This window comes from Phaethon aethereus (assembly GCF_964289735.1).
Source record: "Phaethon aethereus genome assembly, chromosome: 1".
NCBI lineage: Eukaryota > Metazoa > Chordata > Aves > Phaethontiformes > Phaethontidae > Phaethon > Phaethon aethereus.
Window position 1 is genome coordinate 17,768,013 of NC_138575.1, and position 12,341 is coordinate 17,780,353.

The following is a 12,341-nucleotide window of genomic DNA, read 5'->3' on the forward strand; positions in this document are numbered from 1 at the left end:
GCAGCTGGCTTCGATCGTGGTAGTACGTCCTACAGCTGCTTGCGGGGATCTCCCGTGGAGAGAGGGGAGCTGCATCGCACCCCTCCTTTACCTCTTCCCGCGCCCGGGCCAGAGTGGCATCTGGGTGGCATCCGATTTGGAAGTAAGACCTGGGGACGTTGTTTCTGTGGTGAGGTTTCCTTCTCGAGCTTTAGCTGCACCCGGCTGAATTAGGGGCTGGCTACATGTTCCTGTTGAATAGTAGCCAGCAATGTACCGATCCCTCAAAGCGTGCGATGTCTGGGTGCGTCTCGATGTGGGGCGGTGAGGCACGGGAGTGTTGGAGGAGTAAGGGCAGAGAAGTGCTGCTGGAGAGCTTACTTTCAGGGAGACTGAGAGGATGACAGAGTTGTGGTGCCAGGTAAATGGCTGTTTTACAGTCCAAGCTGTCAACCTGGGCTCCTTCAGAAAAGCGCCGATAGGCGTGAGCGTATTTCGTGGGCCTCCTGCGTGCTTCTGTGGGTCATCACTGGGCTTAAATGCACGTGTGGGGCAAATCGGAAAATGGCAGCTTTTTTTTCATGTTTTCATGTCGTGCTTCATTACTGCAACTGCAGAGTTTTAGAGTGAGTAGATGTGGTACTACTGTTAAGCTTGTGTGAATGTGGAATGAATGATGGAGGAGTTCTCGGGAATCGCATTTCCAGTGGTGGTTGAGATGTGAGTGGGGAGGGGAAATACTTAATAAAGTAGGGATCCCAGGTGCCTGTGCTCCGTGTTATCTGACAGTATCCTGCCTTAGTTTTTAACATGTCATAAGTAGTTTCATTCCTCAGAATTAGAGGTGTGAGCTTTAAACATTTTTTTTTAAATGCCATATCTAGTTATCAAGTGCCATATCTTGTTGTCTAGTTATTCAAAAAGGGAGGGCTTTTTTTAATCCTAGTCTGTGTTCTTCTGAAGCTGACTTTTAAGCTACTAGCTGTGAAACTGATAAAATATAAAATTAACTGATGATGTAATGATACCAAATTGTGCAAAAAATCCCTGAAAGCCCGAGTTATGTTTCACTGTTTTTCATGTGGTGGCCACAAGTATGTTTGGCTCATCCCTCTGCCATAATAAAGGTGGTTTTGGGCTGAGATGCCAGACTGAAGATGAGCCATGTCGTGTTTCCAGCTCTGCAGGTAAGCTCTCAGAGGTGTTTTTGGCTGGTGGCAGGTGGGACTAGCCTGAGCTAAAGTGTCAGACTGATGGATTTGGGTTTTTTTTCCTCTTTTTAACTGTGGCACTAGTGAGACCTGATCTGCTCAGCATGTCCTGGGTCAGGGGGTGACGGTTGAGTGGCATGGGGAACACTGTTGCTGCTTGAGCGTACGTGTGCCGCTCCTTGGCACCGTATGGCTTCTGCTCTGGGTGAAGGCATCACCCAGGCTTTGACCTCCTGCCTTGCCAGCATCACTGTGGCCTGGTGACCTGATGTCAGCGCCTGTGGGGGAGGGAGGAATTGAGGGCAGCAGCTGGGAAAAGCCTGTCTGGGCTCCGCTCTTTGGTGGGACATGGTTTCGGAGACACTGTCAGAGGGGAGATCCCGATTGAGGAGGCAAAATCAGGGGGCTGACATGCAGCCCTGCTGTCTCCCTGTCTGGAAACTAATTCCTGGTGATTTACAGCAGGTAGCCAATGCAGAAGCTGTTCCCTGACCCTACCCCTTCTCCTTCTCCCGGCATGTGATATTCAAAGCTTGTAGGAACTGAAGTTCACCATGAGAGTGAATGGCTGGGGCAATATCACATGCCAAAGAGATTCAATATTGTTTGAGGACCAGGGGGAAAAAACCCAACTGTAATATTTTATATTTGTAAGGGAAGTTCTGCAGTATCTGAGAAGTGATTAGTGCTGCTGTTAAAGGTCGGGTATGCTTCTGGAGTTACTTATGATGTGCTACATGTGATACTGCATATATGTGTTGTGTCTTCAGCATCGTTCTGATACTTGATGTCTTCTTAATACAGAGACTTCAAAGCTAAGCAGGAGTATTAACTGTTTAACCCCCAAAGCGATGACAGATCTGTTGGAAAATTAGCAAAGACCCCATTTCACCTCATTTTGTCTGCTGAAAAGTCACGCTTTGTTTTTTGGCTCAGTCACCACGAATCTATAGGAATTCTTGAAGATATGAGACTCTGTTTAGTGTAACATATAGTGCCATTAACAGTTTTGTGGTGAATATCTTTTTATTTAAGGAGTAATAGATCACGTTTGCTGATGTCTTATAGCTCTGGAAAAGAAATGATATTCAGGAATGCTTGAGTCAAGGGCGACATGTACCTTGCTGAATTTTTTGGGTTAAAGTTACGTTGCTATTCAATGGCTTGTCCCAGTCTCTTCCTCCTACTCCTTACTCCCAGTATTTATAAGGTTTTGCAGTGATACTCTCTAACTTTGAAGTCCCCAAAGCCCTGGCTGTTACCAAAATACGCTGGTATTATGTACAGAAGAATCTGCCATCCCGAATTGGAGGCACTCTTGTCCAAACCTGACCATGTCAGGCCCAAATAAAGTATACGATTTTCTAGCTTTATCCTGTAACACTGTTTCCTTTTCTTTCCTACAGAGATTTTTCTCAGCTAAATAATATCTTCATGGCAGCATCCATGCTAGGAGGAGAGATGACTTCCTCTAATGTGTTATTTTTATGACACAGAGTTTGAGCAGAGGGAAAGCTTTTGTCAGTAAGTGCTTAATCAGGGTCTTTCAAAAGACATTCTCTCTCTGCCCACTGCCCTGGCCTTGTGTGGTGGTAGGTTAATCCATGAAATAATCTGTGCACAGAAATACAGCCGTCAAACATAGCTTTTGGGTCATCATGTTGGGTGCTTCCAGGGTTTATGTGTTTTGATCTTTTAAGTTTCTGAACAAATGCAAGTTTTCTCGTTTCATCTTGTGGTCATTGTAATTGATATGGGGGAGACAAACACACACACAAAACAAAGAACGTAGGCCTTTTCCTAGGAGGTCAGAATTTATTAAAACAGTTATAGTTTAGTGGTGAGCTCACCTTAAAGTTTAACAAGTTAGTGCTGCTTTTTGTTATGACATAAGAAAATGAAGTAAGGAGTCTTTGAAGCCACTTCAGATTTCATAAATATTAACAGGCTCTGCAGTCTGCACAGACAGTAAGTTCTGGATGTTTTTTCTTCACCTTAATAGTACAGTTTCTTTTGCACAGTAAATCTTCTTGCCTTGACTAAACTGAAAGAGCAGTTATCAGACGCAAACCAAAAATACTGTACTTGTGGTTAGGAGCGCTCTTACTGGTTTTCCCCTCCACTGTTTAACACCCAGTCCTTTCTCCTGGTGCACACTGTGGTAGCAGTAAATTTAATTCCATGACTTACCACGAAGACCATATCTTCAGAGGTGCTTAAAGGATTGAAGATGCAGTTTTTTGCCTCTGAGAATAGTGGAAGGTAAAGATTCCCAACATATTGAGTTGCATTTGAAAAATCTTTTCTGTTTGCGTCTTGGGTCACCATATGTGTTTAATACTTGCTTGTGTGAGGAGGAAAAATGCTGAGTTGGGAGAGGGTTGGGATTGTTCAAGCCTAGAGAAGAGAAGGCTCCAGAGAGATGTTACTGCAGCCTTCCAGTACTTAAAGGGGTCTTATCAGAAAGATGGGGACAGACTTTTTATCAGGGCCTGTAGCGATAGGACAAGGGGTAATGGTTTTAAACTAAAAGGGGGTAGATTTAGACTAGGTCTAAGGAAGAAATGTTTCACTATGAGGGTGGTGAAACAGTGGCCCAGGTTGCCCAGAGAGGTAATGGATGCCCCATCCCTGGCAACCTTCAAAGTCAGGTTGGACAGGGCTCTGGGCAACCTAATCTAGTTGAAGATGTCCCTGCCCATTGCAGGGGTGTTGGACTAGATGACCTTTAAAGGTCCCTTCCAACCCAAAGTATTCTATGATTATATGAGTACTTAAAATTGTCTCTTTTAGTTTAAAAGCTATGTCCGCATCTTAGCGAAAACTGAAATTCTGTTTAGTTGCAGCTTCTTACAAATTCGGAGTTAATGCAGCAAGTTCTTTGTTATGGTCTGTGAAGATCACATCACCTGTTGTAGATACACATTTTAACAAGAATGCATGCAGCTTACTGTAAAACTTGTTCTAGGTGTCTCATCAGTGGCTGAAGAGAACTAGTCTTTATTTCACAGAATCTCAGGGTGGTTGGAAGGTTGGAAGGGACCTCTGGAGGTCATCTGGTCCAACCCACTGATCAAGCAGGGCCACCTAAAGCAGGTTGGCCAGGGCCAAGTCCAGATGGATTCTGTACATCTCCAAGGGTGGAAACTTCACAACCTCCCTGGGCAACCTGTGCCAGTGCTTGATCACCCTCACAGTGAAAAGGCGTTTCCTGATATTCAGAGGGAACCTCCTGCGTGTCATTTTGTGCCTGTTGCCTCTGGTCTTGTCACTGGGCACCACTGAGAAGAACCTGGCTCCGTCCTCTTTGTACCCTCCCTTCAGGTATTTATATACGTTTATAAGATCCCTGCCTTGAGTCTTCTCTTCTCCAGGCTGAACAGTCCCAGCTCACTCAGCCTTTCTTCACAGGAGCGATGCTCCAGTCCCTTCATGGCCCTGTGTTGGTCTCTCTCCAGTATGTCCATGTCTCTCTTGTACTGGGGAGCCCAGAACTGCACACAGTACTGCAGCTGTGACCTCACATTTCCCAGAATACTGTAAAAATAAGAAACTTCTAAAGTTTCTTCTAAATTTCTTCTAAATCTATTCTAAATTTTGAGTGGGTTTTTTTTTTTTTTTTAGGATGCAGGCCTGAGAGGTCACTTTGGTGCTGTAAGTCTAAAAACAAAAGAGTACTTTTGTTCTTCCACAGGGGTTAATGTTCCTTGTTAAAAAACCCAAAATGCTCCAGTGTTTTTACTGATCCCATCAATGCAGGCTTTGACAACTCTTTTGACCTGTGATTAAGAGATTTATGACTGTATGTGCTGGCTACACATGCCTAATAAGTGTAATCATTAGATGCTGAGTCACACGGGTACGTGTTTCTTGTGGTGTGTTCATACAGACTGCTGTCTGAAACAGAGCTGGTTCAGTTTTGAGTGAATGCTTGCTTACATTTGCGAGGGCATATCCTTGCTGTGGGCTGGTTTGGTTTTCCAACGGCCACCCCATGCTGCGTTGTACCCCGTCGGGGCTGACCTGCCTGCTCCATGGGCACTTTCTGCATTACTGCATTTCCCTTGTGACATGCCTGAAGGTGAGCATCTGTCTTCTAAACTAAACGGAGTGAAGTTTGGATGCTTCCTTATTCTGCCACATCTGTTTTGTATGCTTAAGTGAGTAACTCTGTAGTTGATGTTTAATACAGAATTTGTAAACAAGGGTTTCATTTTTAGGTCAACACTTAAGGTGTAGAATAAAACTATTAGTGTAATGCCAGTAATAATAACATGGACAGGAGGGATAGAGGAGAACAAGAAAAAGGAATAAAGCACAAAATATCACTTTATCCTTGGGATTCTCATCAAACTCTGTGGGAGGGGACACTTGTTTCTTGACCATAGAGCTTCCCCTCTTGTATATCTAGGTGTGTGTAGTTGGTTAAGGTGGTATTTTAAGGTTCTTGAAGAACACAGCAAAATTATGTGGAAAAAGTAGTTAGCAGTTGCTTGCCTTCTCTGTGTCCAAATACAATGGTGAATAGATGCATTCAAAATTCCAGAGTGCCCCCCTGAAAGTAACTGCACGACATGAGAGGTCTATACTTATCTTAATTAAAGAGAACAAAGCCATACGCTCCATGCTGGCCTGATGTATGCAATTAGTGACTGAGTGCAATTAGTTTCCAGCCGCTAAAACTGTCTTATCAGAGCTCTCGATAGGACTGTCAGCAGTTTGTATTCGTATCTGGCATTACTAATGCTTGGCATTTTTTACCATGTTGTAGAAGTCACTTTTGCCTTCAGTATTCATTTCAGGTATCAGGTTACTTATATACAGAGCACTTCAAATCCACTGGTGTGGAAACCAACCAATTCTCAGAGACTGAAAATTAGTGCCAGGTTTTTCCATGAAGGATATACAAGCATCTTCAGAGGCTCAAAGCAGGGTTTATTTCATAACCTGAAGTTTATCATTAGCTTAAATTTTGAAAAGTGGCTTCTTCAAGTTAGAAATGTGTATGCAAAAAAGAACTTCTTAAAAGGAGTTCTAGCTCTAGAGCTACCTTCAGAAAAAAGTCCTCTAGCCTCTCAGCACTTATTCTACTACCTGAGGCTCCACGTTGCTTCTACATTCAGGGAATAGGTTGCGTGTTTTGCTTCCCCTCTCTCCAGATCTCATCTCTGCATTCCCAGGTGTGCACAGTAACTGCATTTTAAAATAACTTGATGCACTTTTCAAGGTTAACAGCATGTTGTGATTCCTGGGGAAATGTAGCAGGGCTGCAGAGAGGCATGTGGATTTATAACCGTTAGCAGTATTTAAGCAGTGTCACAGCCATAGGGTTGGGGAAATGTGAAGCCTCTAGAGAAGGAGCTCTTAAAACATAGTTTGAAGGCCGTGCATAGTCCATGATATCCTTGTCAGGCTCATAATGCAGTATCTTTTTTCCATCTTGCTTTTCATAGAGCCAGCTGATGTCTGTAGCTGTACAGCTTCAGGGTCCCTCCTAGTTACGTTAGGACTGATGTGGGTGTGTAAACCCTGTAATTTACTCCAGGTCTGAGTCTAGTGAGCCATATAGTTGTGTGCTTTGGGCACAAGCTGCTCTCCTAGACGCTTCTGTAGTAGTGTGACCACTACCAGTATTAGGGTTTGTTCCAGGGACAAGATGCTGCCAAAAACTGGGTGAGTTTATATGCCTTCTGGGTTGGCTGGAGGGGGTAGCATGCCTAATTGGAGTCTTAGTGGTCTCATCAGTAGAGAAGAGATCAGTCTGAAAATATCCATAACCTTGCTCTAGGGGTGAAGGAACCAGTAGCCTGGGCTCTGAGCATTTTGTAAGATGCACAATTATGCAACAAGGTACCACAGTACCTTTTTTGGGAAAAAAAACGGTGTGTTCAGCACCCAGAGATGAAATGCTGTGTACCTTTGGTGTGGTGTTCCTTGCACTTACATGGCCCTTGTTGAACGCAACTTTAGCTACCTGATTCAAAATTAAGCTGCAAGATGATCCGTAGTCTAAGACCCTATCTCTGAACTCACTTTTGGGTTTGGGGCTTTCTTCGTCTTCCCTCTTCCTCACCTTTTCTCTTGTGAGACAGGGAGTAATGCTGCGGGAGTTCCCTGCACGTCCCATCCTTGAAGATCCTGCCGCTTCCTCTGCTGCGTGTAGCTGAGAGATTTGATTCCCAGCAGCTGCCATCCTGTTTGTGTGGGGCAAAGGTAGCTGTGAAGCGTGGGACCTGAGCAGCAAAACATCCAAAGCATCCTTGTGTAACTAATACTAGGGTGACTTTGGACTGTGATCAACAGATAATAGTAAAAACCTGCTCTGTAGACTACCGAGTCTTGCATCACCTTGCAAGGATCACATCATTGGAAGGACTAGGAATACCTGGAGTCTGTATAACTATGTTCTTTATCTAGTCTGACTTTTCAAAGCTAAACCACTTCTAGGCATTATTGCCATTTGATAAACCTGATTCTTTGATGGATTCTTTGCACTTCTGCAGTGCTTTTATCCAAGACCTTCACACTCCTCTTAAAGGCTAATCTACAAAGCAACCCAAAAGATACCACCAAGTGTCTGAGATCACCTTTTGTACAAAAATGTAGTGTGGCTTGGTTTTATGTAAAACCCTGCATGGTCTCAGCAGCTCTATGGGATCACCTGGGATCATGCAATGAGGAATGTCCTTCCCAATAAGCCACAGAGTGTCTGGCTTGACACACTGATCCTTTAAGAGAACTGCCAGCTACTACTGGGTGCTGTGCTCCCAAGGTTTTCTTCAGCTGTAAGAACTTCCTGGAAACTTGCAGTGATTAAAACTCATGTCAAGAGTTTGCAAAACACGTCAGAAATGAGGACTGTGGTCTCTTCCAGATTATCTGGAGCTAGCCCTGTTTTGTTTCAGAGAAATATTCTGAATACAAAGCTTTTGATGCTTATAAAAGGGTCTGGGCCTACTTTCAAGGATTTTGCCTTCCCTCCCCAGCAGAGTTGCTTATGGGTCTGATGAATGTATGCACATTCAACAGCTCGTATTTTTACTTTCAGATATAGGAATAACCAGGCAAAGTGGGATGGTTCTTACTTCTCCATATTTACAGCAAATACACTTTCTCTAAAGCTACTTCTGCTTCTTTCCTGTTTCTTCCAGTAGCAGTATTTCCCCGATTTGTGGGCTCTGCCAACAACGGTTTCCTCTAACGCTGGATCACTCCTTCCTCCACAGCAACACACTGAAAACAAGTGAGGCACAAGTGCCATTTCTTGGACTACTTTCTTAGCAGTTTGAATTTGCCTAGTCAAGCTCTCTGGCCCTCGGCAGTCCTCTGTTGAAGCAGGGCAGGGACAGCATATGCTTTTTTGAATGAGAAGCAATGACCTGCATTTTCAGTCTGGTTTTCTTGGTGGAATGCAAGCCTGGCTGTGTGCAGTGTCCGCTTCGGATATCACTTGGATGCATACAGCTATCCTGGCTGGAGATGATAGGATCTATTCAAAACTAATTTTCTGTTTTGTTGTTAATACTTTGAAATTGCAAAAATGTTCTTTTCTTTAGAGATAAGCTTTAAGCTGTTGTCTGTGACTCATTAGTCTACTGTTGGTGATAATTTATTGTCTTTGTTAAATCATGGAAAAATCTTTCCACGCAGTTTGTATTCCTTATTGTCTGAAGCAAACTACTTCCATTTATTTTACCCTGAAGGTGGCTTTCTTCTCAGCTGGCTCAAAGTTCATCATAATAGATAGAGCTAACAGGAGAGTACAGCAGACTTCACTCATTGCACAAAAAATTTCATGTGCATAGTTAACTCTTGAACATTTGTGTTAGATGAGTTTTGGAAACACTACATGGACTGATGCGAAAAAGAGTGTCTGTTTGCTTTAAAGGAGGTGATTTGCTTTTTTTTACTTTATCCTCCCTTTTCAAAAGCTGCAGCTGAACCAAGTGTTGGTAGTCACGTAGACTGGCATTTTCTAGAGCTTTTTTTAATTCAGCAATTTAATTGCTATGAAGTTAATACTGCATTCTTGTAGAAGTCCAAATAAAAGTAGGTAAAGACAGATATATTTACTGGAAATGCTAAGAAGGGGTTGGACCTTGAAGATGACTGTCTGACCACAAATTGCTCATTATCTGAAATGGGAGATGAAAACCCGTGTTTAGGAAGCAGATGCATCGCTGGTGTTTCCGAACTGTGGAGGAAATGCCAGATGCCAACTCTTGAAGTAGATTAACTACAAGGATGCAGGTTTTCTTTCTTACAAGTCGATAATAATTTGAAATAACTTCTTTTTCTTTTGAAATAAAGATTAACCAGTAGACTCAACTCTTAAAGTAAAAGTTTTTTGCAAAATGTAGTCATAACAAGTAATGTGTGTATTGTCACTGGAGCGTGGGAGAGAGCAAAGTGCTCTGCCTGGCAAGGTGGAAGGGAAAGCTCGCCTGGTAGCCAGTCTGGTAAAGGAAATACCTTTATTCAAAAGTATTCAATTGCGTGAGGTTCGTAGTCCTGTCATTCCTGAAGGGAGACAGCTTCTTCTGTTCCCCACGTGTTCTTGTACGCACCTTTGTGTAGGAACGCCAGTATAAAGTGGTCTGACCTCTTCTGTAGTCTTGTTAACTTATATACCGAATCCAGTGACTTTTTTCCATACATGTGTGAGCTCTTCGTCAAAGGTCTTAGGGCTGGTTATACACAAATTGGACCCAGCTTTCCGATCTTACTGTTTGTTGTGATTCCTGGGCACCCAGAAACCTTTCAACTTACTGTAAAGCAATCTCCTAGTTCAGAAAAAACTTGCTTTCATGTCTTCTGGGTTGTGTGGCTGCCTCTTTGAAGGAGAGGTTGTAGCAGGGCCCGTTTTTTAATCTGCTTGTTGCAATACAGCTCTTGGAGGCCTGATGCCTCTGGTATGCTGTGGGGCGTGAAAGTTGATTGCAGCAGTAAAACCCCAGAACAGTCCTTGATTAAAACTGCTGTTTAGTTTCTGAAGATTTTGTACTATCCAATAAGCAGAAGCGTTTGGCAGGAGTATCAATAGGATATGAACTACCGTCGCTGTGTATTTACGGATTTTCTTTTCACCCTGAAGACAGCTTGTCCCTGTTTTTTGTCATCTCATCTTCCATGACTTAGGTCTTGCTTGGAACAGACTCCCATTTACAGCCATCTGAGTCCCTGCTCAAGTTTAGTCAGCCTGCCCAGATCCTGCAGCTAGATGAAGGCCCCAGATGCCTGTGATAAAGAAATCCAAAGATGTCATCTTTCTCTTTATTTTTTTCTTTTTTTTCCTTCAGCAAATTTGATGCACTGTAGTTTGCTTTTGGGCACAGATGGGAACCTCTTGGAATCCTTAGAATATTCAAGAATAATGTAGTATAATGTTTTGTTTTGGGCTTTTTTTTAATGTCAATGGCAATTATATAAGCAAATCAGAGGTTAGTGAGAGTTCAGTGCTAGCTGGTGGTTCGATCATGTCCTGCAGTCTTCAGATTCTGTCACTAATGCAAAATGTCTCGGAATTCCGAGTTTCCATGACTTTGAGAGACTGTATCTGTTAAAACATTTTATTTTTGTAGTGTAAACAAAAGGCTTGATATCCCCAAACCAGAATTTGAGCCTGATTGGTAATTAAACTTTTAGGATCCTTCTTGAAAAGCGAAATCTATAGTTTAGTTTTTAAAATTCCAATTTAAATATGTGAATATTAATGAAGTAGTTCGCAATAAGTTAGAGCTCGAAGAAATCCTGGTTAAGGGATTGACTTAATTGATTTAAGTGTCAAAAATTTTGCTCTCTGCCTCCGTTTCTACTCCGTCCCTGAGATTTTTTACGGAATTTTCAGGAAGTCTTCTGGAGGTCTGTGGGTAGTCTCTGGGCTTCAGCTGGTGATGTGGCCTCTCAATTTTGCCATGAGGCACCACTGGCTTCTCCCTGGCTTTGAGTTGGAGAAACAAACCATTTCTTAAGGTGGTTGGATGAAGAAAGGTGGGATCTTTACAGAAGTCTCCTTTGTGAACTTAGGAAGCTGTGAAATGGGCACAGCTGAAGTGGTGGCTTGTGGGGCAGGTGGGTGCATGTGAGGAATAATGCTTTCAACCCCTTCCTTCCCAACCCTAACTACTCAGAAAGATATACTGTGTGTATGTGGCTCTTTTCTTAAAGTACTTTGACCTTTGGACCTTTATCATTGCTAACTGAAGTGTCATCATGGCATAAATAAACCCGTCAGCTCAAGTAGTGTAATTCTGGCCCTCATCCCAGTCTTAGAGGCAGACATAAATGCCATCCCGTGGCTGGCTTTTAAGTTGCTTGGTCTGATTGAAATGATGACTGAAATAATCTTATTTCTCCCCCCTTGGTTTCTTCACTTTGTTACTAAACTTTCCGTCCTGCTATCTTTGTGTTAATTTAAATCTAATTCAAGTCTGAAGGCTCAACAATGTGCCAGGTTTATTTACTGTCATTGGGTTTGTATCATCTTAGCAGCCTGACAGGCTTCGCGGTGTATTTGTGACATTCTGAGATGAGAAAATACTTTGCTTTGAAACAGAGCATGCAAAAAGTATGGTAGAACAGAGTGCTTGTACAGGCTTGGTTAAAAAACAGAAGAGCTGATCCATTAAGTGCAAACATCATTTGATTCGTAGGTTACCCCGTATTTGGAATAAAAAAACCCAAACTGACAGAGGTTTTTTCTGCCTCTTTCTTGTGTTCAGTACATCCGTGTTGAAACACGGTGGAAACCTTACTAATATTGCTTTATCAAGAGAGGAGCTGGCTTCTCTTGGGAGAAATGCTTGGGAGAATGCACGTAACTATACTTCGGTGAAGCTGCCAACAGCAGGCTCCCCCTCGGTAGAAGAGGAGGGGAGCTGGGTATGTTTATGTGCTCTGGTTTATTTAAAGGCTTGCTGTAAGGTATCTTGTTCCAGTTGTTTCAAACAGCTTCAAAAATGTAGTTGTTAACTCCTGTGTACAATTTTTTTTTTTGCCATCTGCAGTTATGAAGCAATAGGATATAACAAGCACCATTAAAATGTTAATTTCCTACAAATATGGCCAAATTAATAAGAACTGGGCTGGTTTATGGGAATAGCCTTGGCTGGCTAGTTTACTTGTTAGGAAGAGGCTTTGTACTTCCTTACA

At 42.8% G+C, this 12,341-nt stretch overlaps 1 protein-coding gene across 1 annotated transcript in view; it reads left to right on the forward strand.

The window, feature by feature from the left end:
* Positions 1-12,341, forward strand: part of GRAMD4 (GRAM domain containing 4) — a gene marked incomplete at both ends in the record, with an annotated part of 78,257 nt that overhangs the window by 669 nt on the left and 65,247 nt on the right. The gene's annotated exons all lie outside the window — the stretch shown is intronic.